Source organism: Miscanthus floridulus, chromosome 4 (assembly GCF_019320115.1).
Source record: "Miscanthus floridulus cultivar M001 chromosome 4, ASM1932011v1, whole genome shotgun sequence".
NCBI classification, from domain to species: Eukaryota; Viridiplantae; Streptophyta; class Magnoliopsida; order Poales; family Poaceae; genus Miscanthus; species Miscanthus floridulus.
This window is the reverse complement of record NC_089583.1, coordinates 34,740,134-34,750,666: the sequence shown is the minus strand read 5'-3', so window position 1 is coordinate 34,750,666 and position 10,533 is coordinate 34,740,134. Positions and strand designations below refer to the sequence as shown.

Below are 10,533 nucleotides of genomic sequence, written 5' to 3'. Positions count from 1 at the left end.
CCAAAGCTCTTCAATGGCATTTTGACATGGTGGCCATGTTTCATAATGGCGATCCGGCGAAGCCCCATTGCAGGATGACATTTTGACGAAGCCCACTTCCCATAATGGTTGAATTCCAAAAAGCCCCCTAGCGGGCGGGTGGATGGTCATCTTGGAGGTAAATACCCGGAGCACGACGGTGGCGCCTGTTGGGGGTTTTGGTTAGGGTTTCGGAGCAACTAGGTTATTTCGATTTCTCTACTGAAATTTCTGATCATGCTTTGCACGGTTCCACCCAGTGCTCCTTTTGCTACAGTGGACGCGTGGTGCCACTATGGATGCAAGAGCCAAGAGGAAGAAGAGGAGGCTGGAGGAGGGACGGCGCCATGGCCAAGAACTGCCAGTGCCGCCCCGGGGCCCGGATCTTATTAGCCGCCTCCCCGACGAGATTCTTGACAACATCATCACCCTCCTCCCGACCAAGGACGGAGCCCGCACCCAGATCCTCTCTCGCCAGGTGGCGACCCCTTTGGCGCACCGCGCCTCTCAACCTCGAGGCCTATATCAGTTACGAGAACCTCAGAAAGGATGCGCACATTCCGTGCATCTGCAGCCTCTTGAGCACGCACAAGGGCCCTCTCCGTCGCTTCTCACTCACCTCTTAGCAACCTAGAACTAGATTGCAGAGAATAGGGAACAAATCAGAGGAATCGGAGTTGAACAGCAATAGACAGCAAAGGGATCAAAGGAGAAGATGAACAGTGCACGAAGGAAGATAGCGATAACAGGATTAGGATAGGTGTTTGATTACAATATTCTTGATACCCTCTCTCTCCACAGACGAGGTAGATATACTATTCCTTACACGAGCCAAGCCCAAGCAGTAAGAGGCACGCAGGCCCAAGTCCAAAACACAACATCTGTTACTAATAGTAGCCCATGTCCCTAACATCACCTATCACCTATGGGGCAACGACTTCCATTTGGTCGACATATTGATGCAATCCCCCAGGATCAACGACTTCCCGGAGTTGGAGATTTGTTCATACAGTGTACTTCCACAGTCTGTGCTCCATCTTTTGCCTTCAGTCTGTGCCCTACACTTATGCAAGGGGATTGCATTTCCATATTGCAATTTCATTTTCCCATACCTCAACCAGCTCACACTCCCAAATCGCAGTCTAAATTTCCCAAACCTCAAGCACCTCACACTTGCCAAGGTCCACATATCTAGGACTGCTCTCCATGCCGTCCTATCTGGAATCTGGATGCGCTATCCTAAGAGAGCTTAGTTCTAGATGGTAATGTCGGTTGCCACCATCTACAGATCAGCTCCCCGACCCTTCGGAGCTGGTGTGTCGGATGGTGTGGAAGGCTTTGAGGTAAAGCTAGAAGAGCTAATCGTTGAGGACGCCCCTCTCCTAGAAACACTTATCCCATTGCCTCCAACTTATGGCCTGGTGATCTAGGTTATTCATAACCAAACTGAAGACATTGGGCTCTCTACATGAAGACATCCCCATATTTTAGCTTGGAACCATGCTTTTCGAAGGTACCGCTACATCGTTCACTTAGCCCAATGCATTTCCATGTCTGTATATTGTCGCCCCTCGCCAGACCATATGGTTTATGTTCATACCTTATTTCAAAAAATGTGCCTATTATTAGCCTACCCAATGTGATGCGCACTATGAAGACTTTAGCCCTCCTCATTGCTCCTGATCTAGATCTTCTCACTGGCTTCTTAAAATGTTTTCTATCAGGGGCTATAACCCCGGAGGGTCTCAGGGCACCGATTAGTTAGCAGACCATATGGCCCGTAATACGCTAGCTAGCGAAGGCCTGAATGACCGAGACCTAGCCGAGCCGAGGAAGCCAGGCCAGACGCTAGGGCTAGGGTCGGCCACGGCCTCATCATCCTGCCTTAGCCACACAGCGCACGAAAAGCGCACTGACCTCACCCTTGTCATGACCCCTGAAAGGGATGGGGAGAGGCCGAGCCTCGCTAAGTACACCTACTCTAGCAAGGGCCGTCATGCCTCACTGACCCCATAAGGACCGAGAGGACAATAGTCACCTTGGTCCGATCAGATGCTAGCCCTACGCCACAAAGGTCAGACAAGACAACACCGCCCTGAGGTGGTGACGACAGGCATGACAACCACCAGCTAGATACGGCCCAACAAGATGCATGTATGATCTCACCCACTATGGGATGGGATTCACGACGGGGGCCTTGACTTAAAGGCCACCCGGACCAACGAGAGCCACAACCTCGACGATCGGGATTGTGGCCCTTAGCCCCTCAGCGACGACTAGGTGATCGATGACCTTTAGGCGGCTACCAATTCATGTATCGCACCCTAGGAAACCAGGAGACAAGGACAAAGACCACAGCGGAGATCACATCACACAAGACAGTTGGCGAACTACCACCGTGCCTACAGTACTGCCACGGCCGACACAGTAGGCACCATGCCACACCCTGCTATGACGCGGCCACAAAGCAATGACGGTAGCCATGCCTAGATGTGCTCCACAAGATGGCTGTAGCTTGCAAGCCAAGTAAGCTAGGACCTCCCTTAGGCTCATGACCCTTTGATTAGGAGAACCTCCTACTTTGTATGCACCCTGGCCCCGAACTCTATATAAGGGCAGCCAGGGCACACTTTCCAGACATTATGAGTCCCCTACTCATTCACTCATTCTCCATCATAGTAGGGCTCCTGAAGCATCGCTTCGGGTAGCCCATCGCCTAGCTTTGGTTCTCCTACCTCTTCCACCATTCTTGCACCCCCTATTGTAAGAACTTCAGAGCATTCAAGCAAGGAACGCGCACTCGATCATCTCTGAGACTAGACATAGGGCCCTAGCCTGAACCAGTATAAATCCTCGTCTCTTATGTATGCTACCATCGTCTTTGTAGAGCAGCATGACAATCGTATAAGTTTACTAGTTCGGTTTATGAAACACGGATAGTTGGCGCACCAGGTAGGGGATAGTCGCACACTCTTGATTGTTTAAGGAAGCGATGGCTCCTCGCACCACCGGTGGACTTGCTCGCAAAATGGCCAACGATGGCCATATCCACCACAAAAACTACGAGCCCATCGGCGATAAAGGGCCAGCGCCCACATCCGCCCACAGCCACTGGCTCAGACCTCCACCCTAGAAATATGGATCCTGTGGCCCATGGCGGGCACACTCTTGGAACTCCTCTCGGGGGCTGCATCCTAGAGTTCACCTATTAGGAGGGGCCAGTACCCTCACTCATTGCCTATCGTGGCCAGGTCTCCCATCCAGGAAACCAAAGGTCCATGGCTCACAGCAAACTCGCTCGGGGAATAGCCTCGTCTGTTCACATCCCTTTGGGGAACCACGTGGTTGACCACCTTTGAGGGCCAGCGCCCACTTCCGCCTTCAGCTATGGCCTGGACCTCCGCGCTAGAGGTCTAGGTCCCATGACCCATGGCTGGCATACTCTTGGAACTCCCCACGGGGGCTACATCCTAGAGTTCACCAGCATAGGGGGACTAGTGCCCTCTCTCATAGCTGGTTGTGGCCAAGACTTCCACCTAGGAAGCCCGAGGCCCGTGGTTCATGGCAGCTCGCCCGAGGAATGGCCTATGGTGGCCGCATCGAATCATGAGATTGCTCGAACCAATGGGTTAATGCCCATCATCGGCTACTACCTAGTCTAGACTCGCCGCATGGGGAAACTAGACTTGATGATCGAACCATGCCCTGGACAATGCCTCTGCCGTTAGCGGGATGCAACGAGCTAGGGCACTCATGAGCAGCAGAATCAACCACCGTTGTACATTGGCATTGTAACACTCTAGGGTTAAGCATTGCATTTGGAACTTACATTTCATGAGCACAAGCATCATCGAAGCATTCATGAGCATGAGCATATGGAATTTCATCTTATTCTTTACATATTATCACATGTGATGTTGATTATATACATGCATATGCTTGTGATCATGTGTGACCAATACAAGAGATGGTTGTGAGGTCACAAAAATATCTTAGACATGTATAAGATGGTAAATGGAACAATGTTTGTATTCATGACATGGGCCAATTTTGCTTCTAAGTCCTAGTTTACACAAAATGTCATTTTTCATGATCCTACTTTGACCAAAGGTGAACTATAGCATAGCTTGTTTGCATGACAGTGCACCCTTAATAAAAGTTGTAGCTTATCTTATGTGGAACAAACTTTATTTAAGGGTCATGAGCTAATTTAGTGGCTAACATGGTCAAATAGGTCTCACAAGAATTAACAAAATGCTATTTCCAGACTTAGAAATTTTGCTAAGTCCAAAATGTTGACTTCAGTTTCAAGTGCACCACTTTGGAGCTTTGTAACTTGCTAACCATGATGAATTAGATGTTACTCCCTAAAGTAAAGTTGGAGATCTCACATAGCTCTACAACTTTCACTAATATAGTTTCCACTGATTCACCACGGATTAGGAGTTATGGTGGAGAGAAAATCGAGTTTTAGGTGGTTTCATCCGAACTAAAATAGGCCTTGCCACATGCATCATGGCCGACCAGCACAAGCCACGTGAGCCATGTGGCAGCCATATGCCGGTGCTGGCCCACCCTGCCATGCCACAAAGGGGAGCACTCGGTCGCCCTCGCTCTCACCCGCTCATTCACTCTCTCGCCCTCTCCATCTCGCTCGCTGTGCGGCTCTAGAGCAGAGCAAAGCGTAGCGACGCCGCCACCGCATCATCGCCGGCCAAGCAGCATCACCACCACCACACCATCACCAAATCCACCTTGCATGTAGCTCCACTATGAGCTGCTCCACCATCCCAAGTAGCTAGCGCCACTAGACAAGCACCGGTAAGGCCACATTGTCGTGTCGCTGTAGCTGCCATGGCCGCGGTGCTCCACCAAGCACAAGCTCGCCCATGGCCAGCCACAACACATGCATCTTCGCTCTCTCTCCCTCCCTCCTCTAGTCTTTGTCGTAGTTCCTAGAAGCTAGAGCCATCGTCCGTTTAACCGCTACCGCTTCGTCAGTGACAGGAACACACATCCGCACCGTGCACGCCCGCCATGGCCGCAAGCACGCGCTCGCAGTGGCCAACCCCAACCGGTCACCCTTAGTCCCCTATGGTGCCTGTTACTGAGTCACCTTGAGCTCTAGATCCATAGCCTATGTTTGAGGCAGGTCGCCTGATAGCCCCTTTGCTAGAATGGTAAGAACCACCGCTGTGCACTGGGCGTCGCCCAGCTCCGCGCACGTGGCCAGACCTTACCGCCGCTCCGTCCGTGGCTTAGACCTAACTCGAGAGCTCCACTAGAGCCCATGGAACCTATAGCCATGCTTACCTAGCCGTGTCGTCACCGGAGACGGCGAGTCCACCACCGCACTCCACCGCCGAGCCGCCATGCTCGCCGGTGAGATAGCTCCGGCGAACCGCTGAGCCAACCAAGGGCACCAGTCGACGCGGGATGTCGTGTAGGTCACGACGGTGAAGACGCTACCATTGGCTGAGCTCTGGCCGGTTAGCGTCGTCCTCTCCCCCTGTGTCGCTGACGGGTGGGACCCGTTGACCTATGGACCTTTGAAATTTGATTTTCTTTATTTATTATTCCTGATTTTGTAGCAAACTTCAAAAATTTATATCTAGAGCTAAGAGTGTCCAAATTGAGTGATCCAAATTTTGTTGGATTCTCTATAAAGTGTACTGTTTGATAAAAATATGAAACCTACTGTTTGGGATATTTTTCTAGGGAATTAAAATGAGCTAGATAAGTGCTTTTAAATTTGTTTCTGTCTTGTAAAATGCATATCTTGAGCTAGGGAAATGCAAAAATTATCATTCCAATTTTACTGGTCTTGTGTTCACATGCTCTAGCTAGGAAAAATGCTAAATCTATTGTAGGTATATTTGGAATATAGTCTTCCTATTTAACCTTGATTAATTGCTAGTTTCTAGTGAAAATAAATGGGGTAAAAATACATAACTTATGATCATGAAATTTTTTACACAGTGTTATGGTGCTAGGATGAAAGTAAGAAAAATATGAAATATGTTGTTTGACACTTTTCACTAGACTAAACTATTTTTGCTAAAATAAGCCTATGCAACTTGTTATTTTAGTAGAGATGACTATACTTATCCAAATGTCATGAAATTTGTACAGTAGACTTTTGGGGTCATATGTAGGCTACTGTAATTTTCTCATAAGATACTATACACTTTTGATATATGTTCCTTATTTCACATTAATGTCCAAATAAATTAATAAAGGCATTTAAATAATTTACTTGGGCTTGACCATTATATTTTCTAAAGTTTATATGATGTCTATGAACTGTTATTATCATTGGTTGTGCCCAAATTTGATTGTTTGTATGCAGTAAAATATTAATTGCTCTATAATTCAATTATAGTGACTGTTTTGGATAGTTTATGTTGTTAAGTAAATTGCATTGGTAAAATGATGTTTGATATGAATCCTGTCAATAAAAAAGTTGTATATAACTTACTTATCTTGCTTGTGTCAAATTTTAATGACAATAGGCTAAATGGTTTGAGAGTTATAACTGTTGGAAGTTGGTCTCTAGAAATACATATTCTCTAGAATTTCTAGATAAATTTGGGAAATTACTTTGTTTGACCCTGATAGCCATTGAATCATCTTGAGATGACTATAAGAAAGTTGTAGGCAGTTTTATAAGATTTTCATAAAGTCCAAGATCATAGTATTAGGTTGAGTAGAACTCTAGATATGGCCAAAATAAGTAGCTGTTGTTTACAGTCCAAGAAATGACTAAGTCAAATTGTAATTGTTTTTCTTATATGATGCTTGTGTAGATGCTTAGGCTAATTGAGATCAGCTGTTAGCTATAGGTTCTAAGCCTCTTACTGATGATGAACAACTTTACCTTTGGTTACTAGAACTTGGTGAGTGTATGTTTCTTGTACTATAGAAGAGATATGCACCTACTCAGTAAAGATCGACTAGAAGAAAGTTATACATCTACTTGGTCAATGAATGTTAAACTTATCAAACATCTTGTGGATAACCATGCTCATGCGTATACACTTCATCAGGTCATCTCATCTCTTATGCATTCATGATACTTATTTGTGCATATGCATGCAATAGGTTCCCCGAAAGGAGTGATGCTACTTGAGTTCGAACCTGAGCATCAGGAGGAGGAGCAGGCAGCCTAGGAGCAGGAGGTTCAAGCAGAAGGAGTCAACGTAGAAAATCTTCCTAAGTGTCTTGATCACCAAACTTCCTTGTTTCTGAAAGGCAAGCCCTGTAGTATTCTAAGCCTCCTATGTTTTCTAAATATCAACTTAAGACCTATTACGTTGATGCATTAAGTACTAGGGGTTGATTGGAACCACTTGCTACATATACTTTCCTTGTTCAGATAAATATATCTTGAATCCTATGTAGGTCTAGGATTGAATATATGCTTAGCCATGCATAGATCGATAGAACTCGAGTGATTTCCTATGCCCAGCAAGATATAGGTAGATATCTAGTCACGGTTGGCTATAATTGCTATCGTAGAAATAACCATGTGTTGATGAATAAAAGGAGACTAGGTGGGATTGTGATAGAGAAGCAACAAGGCATGGAAGTCTTGGTGCCTATTTATCCCCATCTGTGTCGGTTAAGGACCGATTCATTGTACGTCCTCATATCATGATGAACACATGCCTAGCATTTCGTTGGCCAGATAAGCCGTTTCGACCGTGAAGGCGAGTAGCTCAACTTAGGCTAGGACCTGGTAAGTGAAAGTGCGCACACTAGAGGAAGTAGGGGTGTGCGGGGAGCTAGTGGCGTGAGTCCAAGGGCAGGCCAAGCCTGAACTTCCTGGCGGACTGGTAGTATCCCTAAGGGTGCAGGCGTTGATCGGACCCATGACTGTACCTAAGTTGTACCAAAGGTGACCTAACGCGACCCCGACAGGTGAAGTATGGGTTTGTGTTAGGAATAACTCTCCAGCTGGTTGGAATCTATTCAAGTCATCATCTCTCCTGGATAGTGAGAACTTGACTGAGCAGTGGCAACATAGCATTAATTGATGAAACTTGATGGTTATGAGGATGCTCAAATTAATACACCGGATATGGTTACTAATGCTTGTTAGCTTAATCACATGATTGCTCTAGTATAGGTGCTAATTTAGAGATGCTTAATTGAATAGATATTCAATTTGATGCTAAAGCTTTATGCAAAATGTTGTTAAGCTAACTCCACCGATAAAGCCTTGCATACTTCTTGGTATCATATTATTTCTGGTTTACGATGGGTAAGTCTAGCTGAGTACATTCTCGTACTCAGGGTTTATTCTCTCTTATTATAGATGATATGATGTATCATGGGTACTATAAGAACTACCTTCATCCTGCCGTGGATGAGGACTAAACCACGGAGCATGTTACTCCTAAGTTATCCTCTCTGTTATGCTTTTGTTGGAAATGATCATGGTACTAGCATGTATTTGAACTAAGTGTGATGTTGATGTCAAACTATTTTGCTTCCGCTATTTGAACTTGGTGTGTTAAAATTTGAATTTTAAATTTAGAGTGTGCTAGTGGTCATATCCTTTATGCCCAGTTAAGGACTATCAGGTGGCTAAATAAGTACTAACATGGGGGTTTTTACTTTCGTCGTCCATAGGGCGTGCTATTGTATGGATGCCATTACTTGAGTGGTAATGTATGGATCAATTGGTTCTAGGCCCAAGGTAAGAGTGGCAAGACCGCAAGGGTGAGCATGCGGTCTAAGGGGAGAGGTAGCTTTGGTACTGCAGTATATATATGTCCCATATATATACTAAGGTATTTAATTGTGGGTTAGCTTCGATACGGCTGTAGATGCATATTTATATGTATGAGTAGCATATATTTACTTTTGGGTAGTTTTGATATAGAAGTATATGTATGGGTATATATATATATGGAAGTATTTAGTTGCAATCTCGAGTCCACATTTACATTTTGGCATATATAATTGTTGGGTTGGGCTGAAATGAAATTCTTGTGCAGGTACACTAACAACGAAACGTGTAGCCCGATTAGTTACATATATTGAGAGAACGTATGTATGCCACTGTGTATGTCGTTAGAATTTTAAATTTTTTCTAAGATTCATGAGGACGTACGGAACGTGCATGTATCATTTACATTTTTCCATTCCTCCCTCCCTTATAATTGCTTACCCCATTCATTAAATTTCTTCTCACGTCTGATATCCTCTCACAAGAGTTGCACACTTTGCTACAGATGGTAACACCAAGAACCCCGCCTCGCAGTGACATGTTCCTGGCTGTGTTTGGCACTCCTACCTTGCTGTGGAGGGTGCTAACTCTGTTGGATATGCTGAGCCACCCCGCTACTTTCTGGAGGGAAGTGGCAGCTAAGAAGCGGCCATGGTATGATGTGCGGGTGACCATTCCAGCCTGTGCAGACAATCCATAGTGGCAAGGTTGGAGTATTGAGTCAAATGGGCAGTCTCCTTTGGAACGTGCCAAGTGGTAGCTTTGCCGGCACTGAATGAGATCTGTCAGGTGTTTGGTGATGAGCTCATCAACGGTCTAGCCAGAACCTTTCCTCAGGTGGATCCGTCAGTGACCGCTTGGATGCAGCCGGGCAGCAATGCACTGGTGAGAGACCATGATGAGCAAGGAGAGAGCTCTAGTGCTACTATGAGCGCTATGTTCGCCATCCTAAAGATGTTCTACTCTTGCCAAGACAGCTACGTCAACTGCAAGCTAGAGCTCCAGCGAGCATAGGGCACGTGCGCAGGCATCGGAGGGTAGCTAGAGACGCTCAGTGGGAAACCAATAATGCTATTATAGCTTTGGAAGCTCGCCAGGTTTAGTTGGTGAAAGCTGTTGTAGAAAGAGATGTAGCTAGGTCAGAGATATAGGACGTTCATGCTAAGAGGGATGAGGTCATTCACCTTGCTGAGGCTAGGGAGGTAGCTAGAATCTGGACTGTCTTTCAGGCTACTAGGCAGGCAACCGAGTTTGATCACAGAGAGCAGGAACTCAAACGCTAGATTGAGGAGCTTTAGTTGGATGTTCATCATGTCAACAACATGGTGAACTCAATTCTTCCTCTAGCTCCAGCGGTGGAAGAAGATCCCAATGTGTTGATTACTGAGAACGATGGCATGGAGGTGGATGCCGAGGCTGAGGCTAAGGAGGAGGAGGAGGAGGAGGTCGAGCCTTTTGAGGACGACCATGGGGATGATGTGTCCGACATCGATAGCAACACTCCGAGGCATAGCTTAGCTATAGTACCTAGCTAGATGCGCTAGCTCTATATCTTCGATCCTTTTTGTAATGAACTTGTAATTTAGGTTTTGATCTCATGATGTACTCCTTTGATGTAATCTTGGAACCTTGCATGTTTTATCCATGTCATTGTTGAACCTCACTAAATGTCTAGTTTGTGCGCTGGCAAGTATTTGGCATGTACGTGAATGCATTGCGTGATCGCTAAGTAATATAATTGGTGATGTTGTGTTGTGGAAATGAATTATTATGCCTCTGTT

General features: G+C 46.0%; 1 pseudogene; it reads left to right on the top strand.

The window, feature by feature from the left end:
* The first annotated feature begins 313 nt into the window (after positions 1-313).
* On the top strand, positions 314-1,783 carry LOC136548377 (putative F-box/LRR-repeat protein At3g28410; annotated as a pseudogene).
* The last annotated feature ends 8,750 nt before the right edge of the window (positions 1,784-10,533 follow it).